This window comes from Bombus affinis, chromosome 17 (assembly GCF_024516045.1).
Source record: "Bombus affinis isolate iyBomAffi1 chromosome 17, iyBomAffi1.2, whole genome shotgun sequence".
Taxonomy (NCBI): domain Eukaryota; kingdom Metazoa; phylum Arthropoda; class Insecta; order Hymenoptera; family Apidae; genus Bombus; species Bombus affinis.
Window position 1 is genome coordinate 4,713,462 of NC_066360.1, and position 12,451 is coordinate 4,725,912.

Below are 12,451 nucleotides of genomic sequence, written 5' to 3' on the forward strand. Positions count from 1 at the left end.
ACGTTATTCGTTATATCGTAATAGTATATAACGTTATACGTTGTAACGATATACTACATAACGTTATACGTTATATCGTAATGCTATATAACGTTGTACGTTATTTTGTAATAGTATATAACGTTATACGCTATATCGTAATGGTATATAACGTTATACATTATATCGTTATAGTATATAACGTCATACGTTATATAGCAATAGGATCTAACGTTAAACGTTATATCAGAATAGTATATAACGTTATACGTTGTAACGGTATACTACATAACGCTATACGTTATATGGTAATAGTATACAACGTTATACGTTATATCGTAATGCTATACAACGTTATACGTCATTTTGTAATAGTATATAACGTTATACGCTACATCGTAATAGTACATAACGTTATACGTTATATCGTAATAGTCTATAACGTTATACGTTTTAGCGGTATACTACGTAACGTTATACGTTTGATCGTTATAGTATATAACGTTATACGTTATATCGTAATATTATACAACGTTATACGTTATATAGCAATAGTATCTAACGATATACCTTATTTTGTAATAGTATATAACGTTATACGTTATATCGTAATAGTATACAACGTTATACGTTATATAGCAATATTATCTAACGTTATACGTTATTTTGTAATAGTATATAACGTTATACGTTATATCGTAATAATATACAACGTTATACGTTATATAGCAATATGATCTAACGTTATATGTTATAGCGTAATATTATTTAACGTAATACGTTGTAACGGTATACTACATAACGCTATACGTTATATGGTAATAGTATAGAGCGTTATACGTTATATCGTAATGCTATACAGCGTTATACGTTATTATGTAATAGTATATAACGATATACGTTACCTAGTAATAGTATATAACGTTATACGTTATATCGTAATACTATACAACGTTATACGTTATATCGTAATGCTATAGAACGTTATACGTTATTTTGTAATAGTATATAACGTTATACGTTATATCGTTATAGTATATAACGTTATACGTTATATCGTAGTATTATACAAAGTTATACGTTATTATGTAATGGTATATAACGTTATACGTTATATCGTAATGCTATATAACGTTATACGTTATATCGTAATAGTATATAACGTTATACGTTGTAACGGTATACAACATAACGTTATACGTTATATGGTAATAGTATACAACTTTATACGTTATATCGTAATGCTATTCAACGTTATACGTTATATCGTAATACTATACAACGTTATACGTTATATAGCAATAGTATCTAACGTTATACGTTATTTTGTAATAGTATATAACGTTATACGTTATATAGTAATACTATACAACCTTATACGTTATATCGTAATGCTATATAAAGTTATACGTTATTTTGTAATAGTATATAACGTTATACATTATATCGTTATAGTATATAACGTTATACGTTATATCGTTATGGTATATAACGTTATACGTTATTTTGTAATAGTATATAACGTTATACGTTATTTTGTAATACTATATAACGTTATGAGTTATTTTGTAATAGTATATAACGTTATACGTTATATCGTAGTATTATACAAAGTTATACGTTATTATGTAATAGTATATAACGTTATACGTATTATCGTAAAACCAGACAACGTTATACGTTATATCGTAATAGTATATAACGTTATACGTTGTAAAGGTATACTACATAACGTTATACGCTTTATCGTAATTGAATACAACGTTATACGTTATATCGTAATGCTATATAACGTTATACGTTATTTTGTAATAGTATATAACGTTATACGTTATATCGTAATACTATACAACGTTATACGTTATATCGTAATACTATACAACGTTATACGTTATATCGTAATACTATACAACGTTATACGTTATATCGTAATAGTATATAACGTTATACGTTATATGGTAATAGTATACAACGTTATACGTTTTATCGTAATGCTCTACAACGTTATACGTTATATATTAATACTATACAACGTTATACGTTATATCGTAATGCTATATAACGTTATACGTTATTTTGTAATAGTATATAACGTTATACGTTATTGTGTAATAGTATATAACGTTATACGATATATCGTAATGGTATATAACGTTATACGTTATATAGTTATAGTATATAACGTTGTACGTTGTTACGGTGTACTACATAATGTTATGCGTTGTAACGGTGTACAACATAACGTTATACGTTATATCGTAATAGTATGCAACGTTATTCGTTATATCGTAATAGCATATAACGTTATACGTTATATCGTAATAGTATATAACGTTATACGTTGTAACGGTATACCACATAACGTTATACGTTGTAGCGGTGTACTACATAACGTTATACGTTATATCGTTATAGTATATATCGTTATACGTTGTAACGGTGTACTACATAACGTTATACGTTGTAACGGTATACTACATAACGTTATACGTTATACCGTAATACTATACAACGTTATACGTTATATCGTAATACTATACAACGTTATACGTTATATCGTTACAGTATATAACGTTAGTCGTTATATCGTAATAGTATACAACGTTATACGTTATATAGCAATAGGATCTAACGTTATACTTTATATCGTAATAGTATATAACGTTATACGTTATATAGCAATAGGATCTAACGTTATACTTTATATCGTAATAGTATATAACGTTATACGTTGTAACGGTATACTACATAACGCTATACGTTATATGGTAATAGTATACAACGTTATACGTTATATCGTAATGCTATACAACGTTATACGTTATATCGTTACAGTATATAGCGTTAGTCGTTATATCGTAATAGTATACAACGTTATACGTTATATAGCAATAGCATCTAACGTTATACTTTATATCGTAATAGTATATAACGTTATACGTTATATAGCAATAGGATCTAACGTTATACTTTATATCGTAATAGTATATAACGTTATACGTTGTAACGGTATACCACATAACGTTATACGTTGTAGCGGTGTACTACATAACGTTATACGTTATATCGTTATAGTATATATCGTTATACGTTGTAACGGTGTACTACATAATGTTATGCGTTGTAACGGTATACTACATAACGTTATACGTCATATCGTAATGCTATATAACGTTATACGTTATTTTGTAATAGTATATAACGTTATACGTTGTAACGGTATGTCACATAGCGTTATACGTTATATGGTAATAGTATACAACGTTATACGTTATATCGTAATGCTATACGACGTTATACGTTATATCGTAATACTATACAACATTATAGGTTATATCGTAATGGTATATAACGTTATACGTTATATCGTTATAGTATATAACGTTTTACGTTATATCGTTATAGTATATAACGTTATACGTTGTAACGGTGTACTACATAACGTTATACGTTGTAACGGTGTACTACATAACGTTATACGTTATATCGTAATAGTATATAACGTTATACGTTGTAGCGGTATTCTACGTAACGTCATACGTTATATCTTTATAGTATATAACGTTATACGTTATATCGTAATAGTATACAACGTTATACGTTATATAGCAATAGGATCTAACGTTATACTTTATATCGTAATAGTATATAACGTTATACGTTGTAACGGTATACTACATAACGCTATACGTTATATGGTAATAGTATACAACGTTATACGTTATATCGTAATGCTATACAACGTTATACGTCATTTTGTAATAGTATATAACGTTATACGCTACATCGTAATAGTACATAACGTTATACGTTATACCGTAATACTATACAACGTTATACGTTATATCGTAATACTATACAACGTTATACGTTATATCGTTACAGTATATAACGTTAGTCGTTATATCGTAATAGTATACAACGTTATACGTTATATAGCAATAGGATCTAACGTTATACTTTATATCGTAATAGTATATAACGTTATACGTTGTAACGGTATACTGCATAACGTTATACGTTATATCGTAATAGTCTATAACGTTATACGTTTTAGCGGTATACTACGTAACGTTATACGTTTGATCGTTATAGTATATAACGTTATACGTTATATCGTAATATTATACAACGTTATACGTTATATAGCAATATTATCTAACGTTATACGTTATTTTGTAATAGTATATAACGTTATACGTTATATCGTAATAATATACAACGTTATACGTTATATAGCAATATGATCTAACGTTATATGTTATAGCGTAATATTATTTAACGTAATACGTTGTAACGGTATACTACATAACGCTATACGTTATATGGTAATAGTATACAGCGTTATACGTTATATCGTAATGCTATACAGCGTTATACGTTATTATGTAATAGTATATAACGTTATACGTTACCTAGTAATAGTATATAACGTTATACGTTATATCGTAATACTATACAACGTTATACGTTATATCGTAATGCTATAGAACGTTATACGTTATTTTGTAATAGTATATAACGTTATACGTTATATCGTTATAGTATATAACGTTATACGTTATATCGTAGTATTATACAAAGTTATACGTTATTATGTAATGGTATATAACGTTATACGTTATATCGTAATGCTATATAACGTTATACGTTATATCGTAATAGTATATAACGTTATACGTTGTAACGGTATACAACATAACGTTATACGTTATATGGTAATAGTATACAACTTTATACGTTATATCGTAATGCTATTCAACGTTATACGTTATATCGTAATACTATACAACGTTATACGTTATATAGCAATAGTATCTAACGTTATACGTTATTTTGTAATAGTATATAACGTTATACGTTATATAGTAATACTATACAACCTTATACGTTATATCGTAATGCTATATAAAGTTATACGTTATTTTGTAATAGTATATAACGTTATACATTATATCGTTATAGTATATAACGTTATACGTTATATCGTTATGGTATATAACGTTATACGTTATTTTGTAATAGTATATAACGTTATACGTTATTTTGTAATACTATATAACGTTATGAGTTATTTTGTAATAGTATATAACGTTATACGTTATATCGTAGTATTATACAAAGTTATACGTTATTATGTAATAGTATATAACGTTATACGTATTATCGTAAAACCAGACAACGTTATACGTTATATCGTAATAGTATATAACGTTATACGTTGTAAAGGTATACTACATAACGTTATACGCTTTATCGTAATTGAATACAACGTTATACGTTATTTCGTAATGCTATATAACGTTATACGTTATTTTGTAATAGTATATAACGTTATACGTTATATCGTAATACTATACAACGTTATACGTTATATCGTAATACTATACAACGTTATACGTTATATCGTAATACTATACAACGTTATACGTTATATCGTAATAGTATATAACGTTATACGTTATATGGTAATAGTATACAACGTTATACGTTTTATCGTAATGCTCTACAACGTTATACGTTATATATTAATACTATACAACGTTATACGTTATATCGTAATGCTATATAACGTTATACGTTATTTTGTAATAGTATATAACGTTATACGTTATTGTGTAATAGTATATAACGTTATACGATATATCGTAATGGTATATAACGTTATACGTTATATCGTTATAGTATATAACGTTGTACGTTGTTACGGTGTACTACATAATGTTATGCGTTGTAACGGTGTACAACATAACGTTATACGTTATATCGTAATAGTATACAACGTTATTCGTTATATCGTAATAGCATATAACGTTATACGTTATATCGTAATAGTATATAACGTTATACGTTGTAACGGTATACCACATAACGTTATACGTTGTAGCGGTGTACTACATAACGTTATACGTTATATCGTTATAGTATATATCGTTATACGTTGTAACGGTGTACTACATAACGTTATACGTTGTAACGGTATACTACATAACGTTATACGTTATACCGTAATACTATACAACGTTATACGTTATATCGTAATACTATACAACGTTATACGTTATATCGTTACAGTATATAACGTTAGTCGTTATATCGTAATAGTATACAACGTTATACGTTATATAGCAATAGGATCTAACGTTATACTTTATATCGTAATAGTATATAACGTTATACGTTATATAGCAATAGGATCTAACGTTATACTTTATATCGTAATAGTATATAACGTTATACGTTGTAACGGTATACTACATAACGCTATACGTTATATGGTAATAGTATACAACGTTATACGTTATATCGTAATGCTATACAACGTTATACGTTATATCGTTACAGTATATAACGTTAGTCGTTATATCGTAATAGTATACAACGTTATACGTTATATAGCAATAGGATCTAACGTTATACTTTATATCGTAATAGTATATAACGTTATACGTTATATAGCAATAGGATCTAACGTTATACGTTATATCGTAATAGTATATAACGTTATACGTTGTAACGGTACACCACATAACGTTATACGTTGTAGCGGTGTACTACATAACGTTATACGTTATATCGTTATAGTATATATCGTTATACGTTGTAACGGTGTACTACATAATGTTATGCGTTGTAACGGTATACTACATAACGTTATACGTCATATCGTAATGCTATATAACGTTATACGTTATTTTGTAATAGTATATAACGTTATACGTTGTATCGGTATGTCACATAGCGTTATACGTTATATGGTAATAGTATACAACGTTATACGTTATATCGTAATGCTATACGACGTTATACGTTATATCGTAATACTATACAACATTATAGGTTATATCGTAATAGTATATAACGTTATACGTTGTAACGGTATACCACATAACGTTATACGTTGTAGCGGTGTACTACATAACGTTATACGTTATATCGTTATAGTATATATCGTTATACGTTGTAACGGTATACCACATAACGTTATACGTTGTAGCGGTGTACTACATAACGTTATACTTTATATCGTAATAGTATATAACGTTATACGTTGTAACGGTATACTACATAACGTCATACGTCATATCGTAATGCTATATAACGTTATACGTTATTTTGTAATAGTATATAACGTTATACGTTGTAACGGTATGTTACATAGCGTTATACGTTATATGGTAATAGTATACAACGTTATACGTTATATCGTAATGCTATACGACGTTATACGTTATATCGTAATACTATACAACATTATAGGTTATATCGTAATGGTATATAACGTTATACGTTATATCGTTATAGTATATAACGTTTTACGTTATATCGTTATAGTATATAACGTTATACGTTGTAACGGTGTACTACATAACGTTATACGTTGTAACGGTGTACTACATAACGTTATACGTTATATCGTAATAGTATACAACGTTATTCGTTATATCGTAATAGTATATAACGTTATACGTTGTAACGGTATACTACATAACGTTATACGTTATATCGTAATGCTATATAACGTTGTACGTTATTTTGTAATAGTATATAACGTTATACGTTATTTATAACGTTATACGTTAGTATATAACGTTATACGTTAGTATATAACGTTATACGTTATTTATAACGTTATACGTTAGTATATAACGTTATACGTTATATCGTAATGGTATATAACGTTATACGTTATATCGTTATAGTATATAACGTTATACGTTGTAACGGTATACCACATAACGTTATAAGTTATATCGTAATGCTATATAACGTTATACGTTATTTTGTAATAGTAAACAACTTTATACGTTATTTTGTAATAGTATATAACGTTATACGTTGTAACGTTTTACTACATAACGTTATACATTGTAACGGTGTACTATATAACGTTATACGTTATATCGTAATGCTGTATAACGTTATACGTTATTTTGTAATAGTTAATAACGTTATACGTTATTTTGTAATAGTATATAACGTTATACGTTGTAACGTTTTACTACATAACGTTATACATTGTAACGGTGTACTACATAACGTTATACGTTATATCGTAATACTATACAATCTTATACGATATATCGTAATGCTATATAACGTCATACGTTATTTTGTAATAGTATATAACGTTACACATTATATCGTTATAGTATATAACGTTATAGGTTATATCGTTATGGTATATAACGTTATACGTTACATCGTAATACTATACAACGTTACACATTATATCGTAATAGTATATAACGTTATACGTTGTAACGGTATACTACATAACGTTATACGTTATATCGCAATGCTATATAACGTTATACGTTATATCGTAATGGTATATAACGTTATACGTTATATCGTTATAGTAAATAACGTTATACGTTATATCGTTATAGTATATAACGTTATACGTTGTAACGGTGTACTACATAACGTTATACGTTGTAACGGTGTACTACATAACGTTATACGTTATATCGTAATAGTATACGACGTTATTCGTTATATCGTAATAGGATATAACGTTATACGTTATATCGTAATAGTATATAACGTTATACGTTGTAACGGTATACTACATAACGTTATACGTTATATCGTAATGCTATATAACGTTATACGTTATTTTGTAATAGTATATAACGTTATACGTTGTAACGTTTTACTACATAACGTTATAAATTGTAACGGTGTACTACATAACGTTATACGTTATATCGTAATGCTATATAACGTTATACGTTATTTTGTAATAGTAAATAACGTTATACGTTATTTTGTAATAGTATATAACGTTATACGTTGTGACGTTTTACTACATAACGTTATACATTGTAACGGTGTACTACATAACGTTATACGTTATATCGTAATACTATACAATCTTATACGATATATCGTAATGCTATATAACGTTATACGTTATTTTGTAATAGTATGTAACGTTATACATTATATCGTTATAGTATATAACGTTATACGTTATAACGTAATACTATACAATCTTATACGATATATCGTAATGCTATATAACGTCATACGTTATTTTGTAATAGAATGTAACGTTACACGTTATTTTGTAATAGTATATAACGTTATACGTTATGTCGATATAGCATATAACGTTATACGTTATATCGTAATAGTATATAACGTTATACGTTGTAGCGGTATACTACGTATCGTTATACGTTATATCTTTATAGTATATAACGTTATACGTTATATCGTAATAGTATACAACGTTATACGTTATATAGCAATAGTATCTAACGTTATACGTTATTTTGTAATAGTATATAACGTTATACGTTATATCGTAATACTATACAACCTTATACGTTATATCGTAATGCTATATAAAGTTATACGTTATTTTGTAATAGTATATAACGTTATACATTATATCGTTATAGTATATAACGTTATACGTTGTATCGTTATGGTACATAACGTTATACGTTATTTTGTAATAGTATATAACGTTATACGTTATTGTGTAATAGTATATAACGTTATACGATATATCGTAATGGTATATAACGTTATACGTTGTAACGGTATGTTACATAGCGTTATACGTTATATGATAACAGTATACAACGCTATACGTTATATCGTAATGCTATATAACGTTATACGTTATATCGTAATAGTATATAACGTTATACGATGTAGCGGTATTCTACGTAACGTTATACGTTATATCTTTATAGTATATAACGTTATACGTTATATCGTAATAGTATACAACGTTATACGTTATATAGCAATAGTATCTAACGTTATACGTTATTTTGTAATAGTATATAACGTTATACGTTATATCGTAATACTATACAACCTTATACGTTATATCGTAATGCTATATAAAGTTATACGTTATTTTGTAATAGTATATAACGTTATACATTATATCGTTATAGTATATAACGTTATACGTTATATCGTTATGGTACATAACGTTGTACGTTATTTTGTAATAGTATATAACGTTATACGTTATTTTGTAATAGTATATAACGTTATACGTTATGTCGATATAGCATATAACGTTATACGTTATATCGTAATAGTATATAACGTTATACGTTGTAGCGGTATACTACGTATCGTTATACGTTATATCTTTATAGTATATAACGTTATACGTTATATCGTAATAGTATACAACGTTATACGTTATATCGTAATAGTATACAACGTTATACGTTATATAGCAATAGTATCTAACGTTATACGTTATTTTGTAATAGTATATAACGTTATACGTTATATCGTAATACTATACAACCTTATACGTTATATCGTAATGCTATATAACGTTATACGTTATTTTGTAATAGTATATAACGTTATACATTATATCGTTATAGTATATAACGTTATACGTTATATCGTTATAGTATATAACGTTATAGGTTATATCGTTATGGTATATAACGTTATACGTTTCATCGTAATACTATACAACGTTATACATTATATCGTAATGCTATATAATGTTATACGTTATATCGTTTAGTATATAACGTTATATGTTATAACGTTATAGTATATAACGTTATACGTCGTAACGATGTACTACATAACGTTATACGTTGTAACGGTGTACTACATAACGTTATACGTTATATCGTAATAGTATACAACGTTATTCGTTATATCGTAATAGTATATAACGTTATACGTTATGTCGATATACCATATAACGTTATACGTTATATCGTAATAGTATATAACGTTATACGTTGTAGCGGTATACTACGTATCGTTATACGTTATATCTTTATAGTATATAACGTTATACGTTATATCGTAATAGTATACAACGTTATACGTTATATCGTAATAGTATACAACGTTATACGTTATATAGCAATAGGATCTAACGTTATACGTTATTTCGTAGTAGTATATAACGTTATACGTTATATCGTAATACTATACAATCTTATACGTTATATCGTAATGATATATAACGTTATACGATATTTTGTAATAGTGTGTAACGTTGTACATTATATCGTTATAGTATATAACGTTATAGGTTATATCGTTCTGGTATATAACGTTATACGTTACATCGTAATACTATCCAACGTTATACATTATATCGTAATGCTATATAACGTTATACGTTATATCGTTATAGTATATAACGTTATATGTTATATCGTTATAGTATATAACGTTATACGTCGTAACGGTGTACTACATAACGTTATACGTTGTAACGGTGTACTACATAACGTTATGCGTTATATCGTAATAGTATACAACGTTATACGTTATATCGTAATAGTATATAACGTTATACGTTATATCGTAATAGTATATAACGTTATACGTTGTAACGGTATACTACATAACGTTATACGTTATATCGTAATGCTATATAACGTTATACGTTATATCGTAATAGTATACAACGTTATACGTTATATCGTAATAGTATACAACGTTATACGTTATATAGCAATAGGATCTAACGTTATACGTTATTTCGTAGTAGTATATAACGTTATACGTTATATCGTAATACTATACAATCTTATACGTTATATCGTAATGATATATAACGTTATACGTTATATCTTTATAGTATATAACTTTATACGTTATTTTGTAATAGTATATAACGTTATACATTATATCGTTATAATATATAACGTTATACGTTATATCGTTAAGGTATATAACGTTATACGTTACATCGCAATACTATACAACGTTATACATTATATCGTAATGGTATATAACGTTATACGTTATATCGTTATAGTATATAACGTTATAAGTTATATCGTTATAGTATATAACGTTATGCGTTGTAACGGTGTACTACATAAGGTTATACGTTGTAACGGTGTACTACATAACGTTATCCGTTATATCGTAATAGTATACAACGTTATTCGTTATATCGTAATAGTATATAACGTTATACGTTATATCGTAATAGTATATAACGTTATACGTTGTAAGGGTATACTACATAACGTTATACGTTATATCGTAATGCTATATAACGTTGTACGTTATTTTGTAATAGTATATAACGTTATACGCTATATCGTAATGGTATATAACGTTATACGTTATATCGTTATAGTATATAACGTTATACGTTGTAACGGTGTACTACATAACGCTATACGTTATATCGTAATACTATACAACGTTATACGTTATATCATAATGCTTTACAACGTTATACGTTATTTTGTAATAGTATAGAACGTTATACGTTACCTAGTAATAGTATATAACGTTATACGTTATATCGTAATACTATACAACGTTATACGTTATATCGTAATGCTATAGAACGTTATACGTTATTTTGTAATAGTATATAACGTTATACGTTATATCGTTATAGTATATAACGTTATACGTTATATCGTAGTATTATACAAAGTTATACGTTATTATGTAATGGTATATAACGTTATACGTTATATCGTAATAC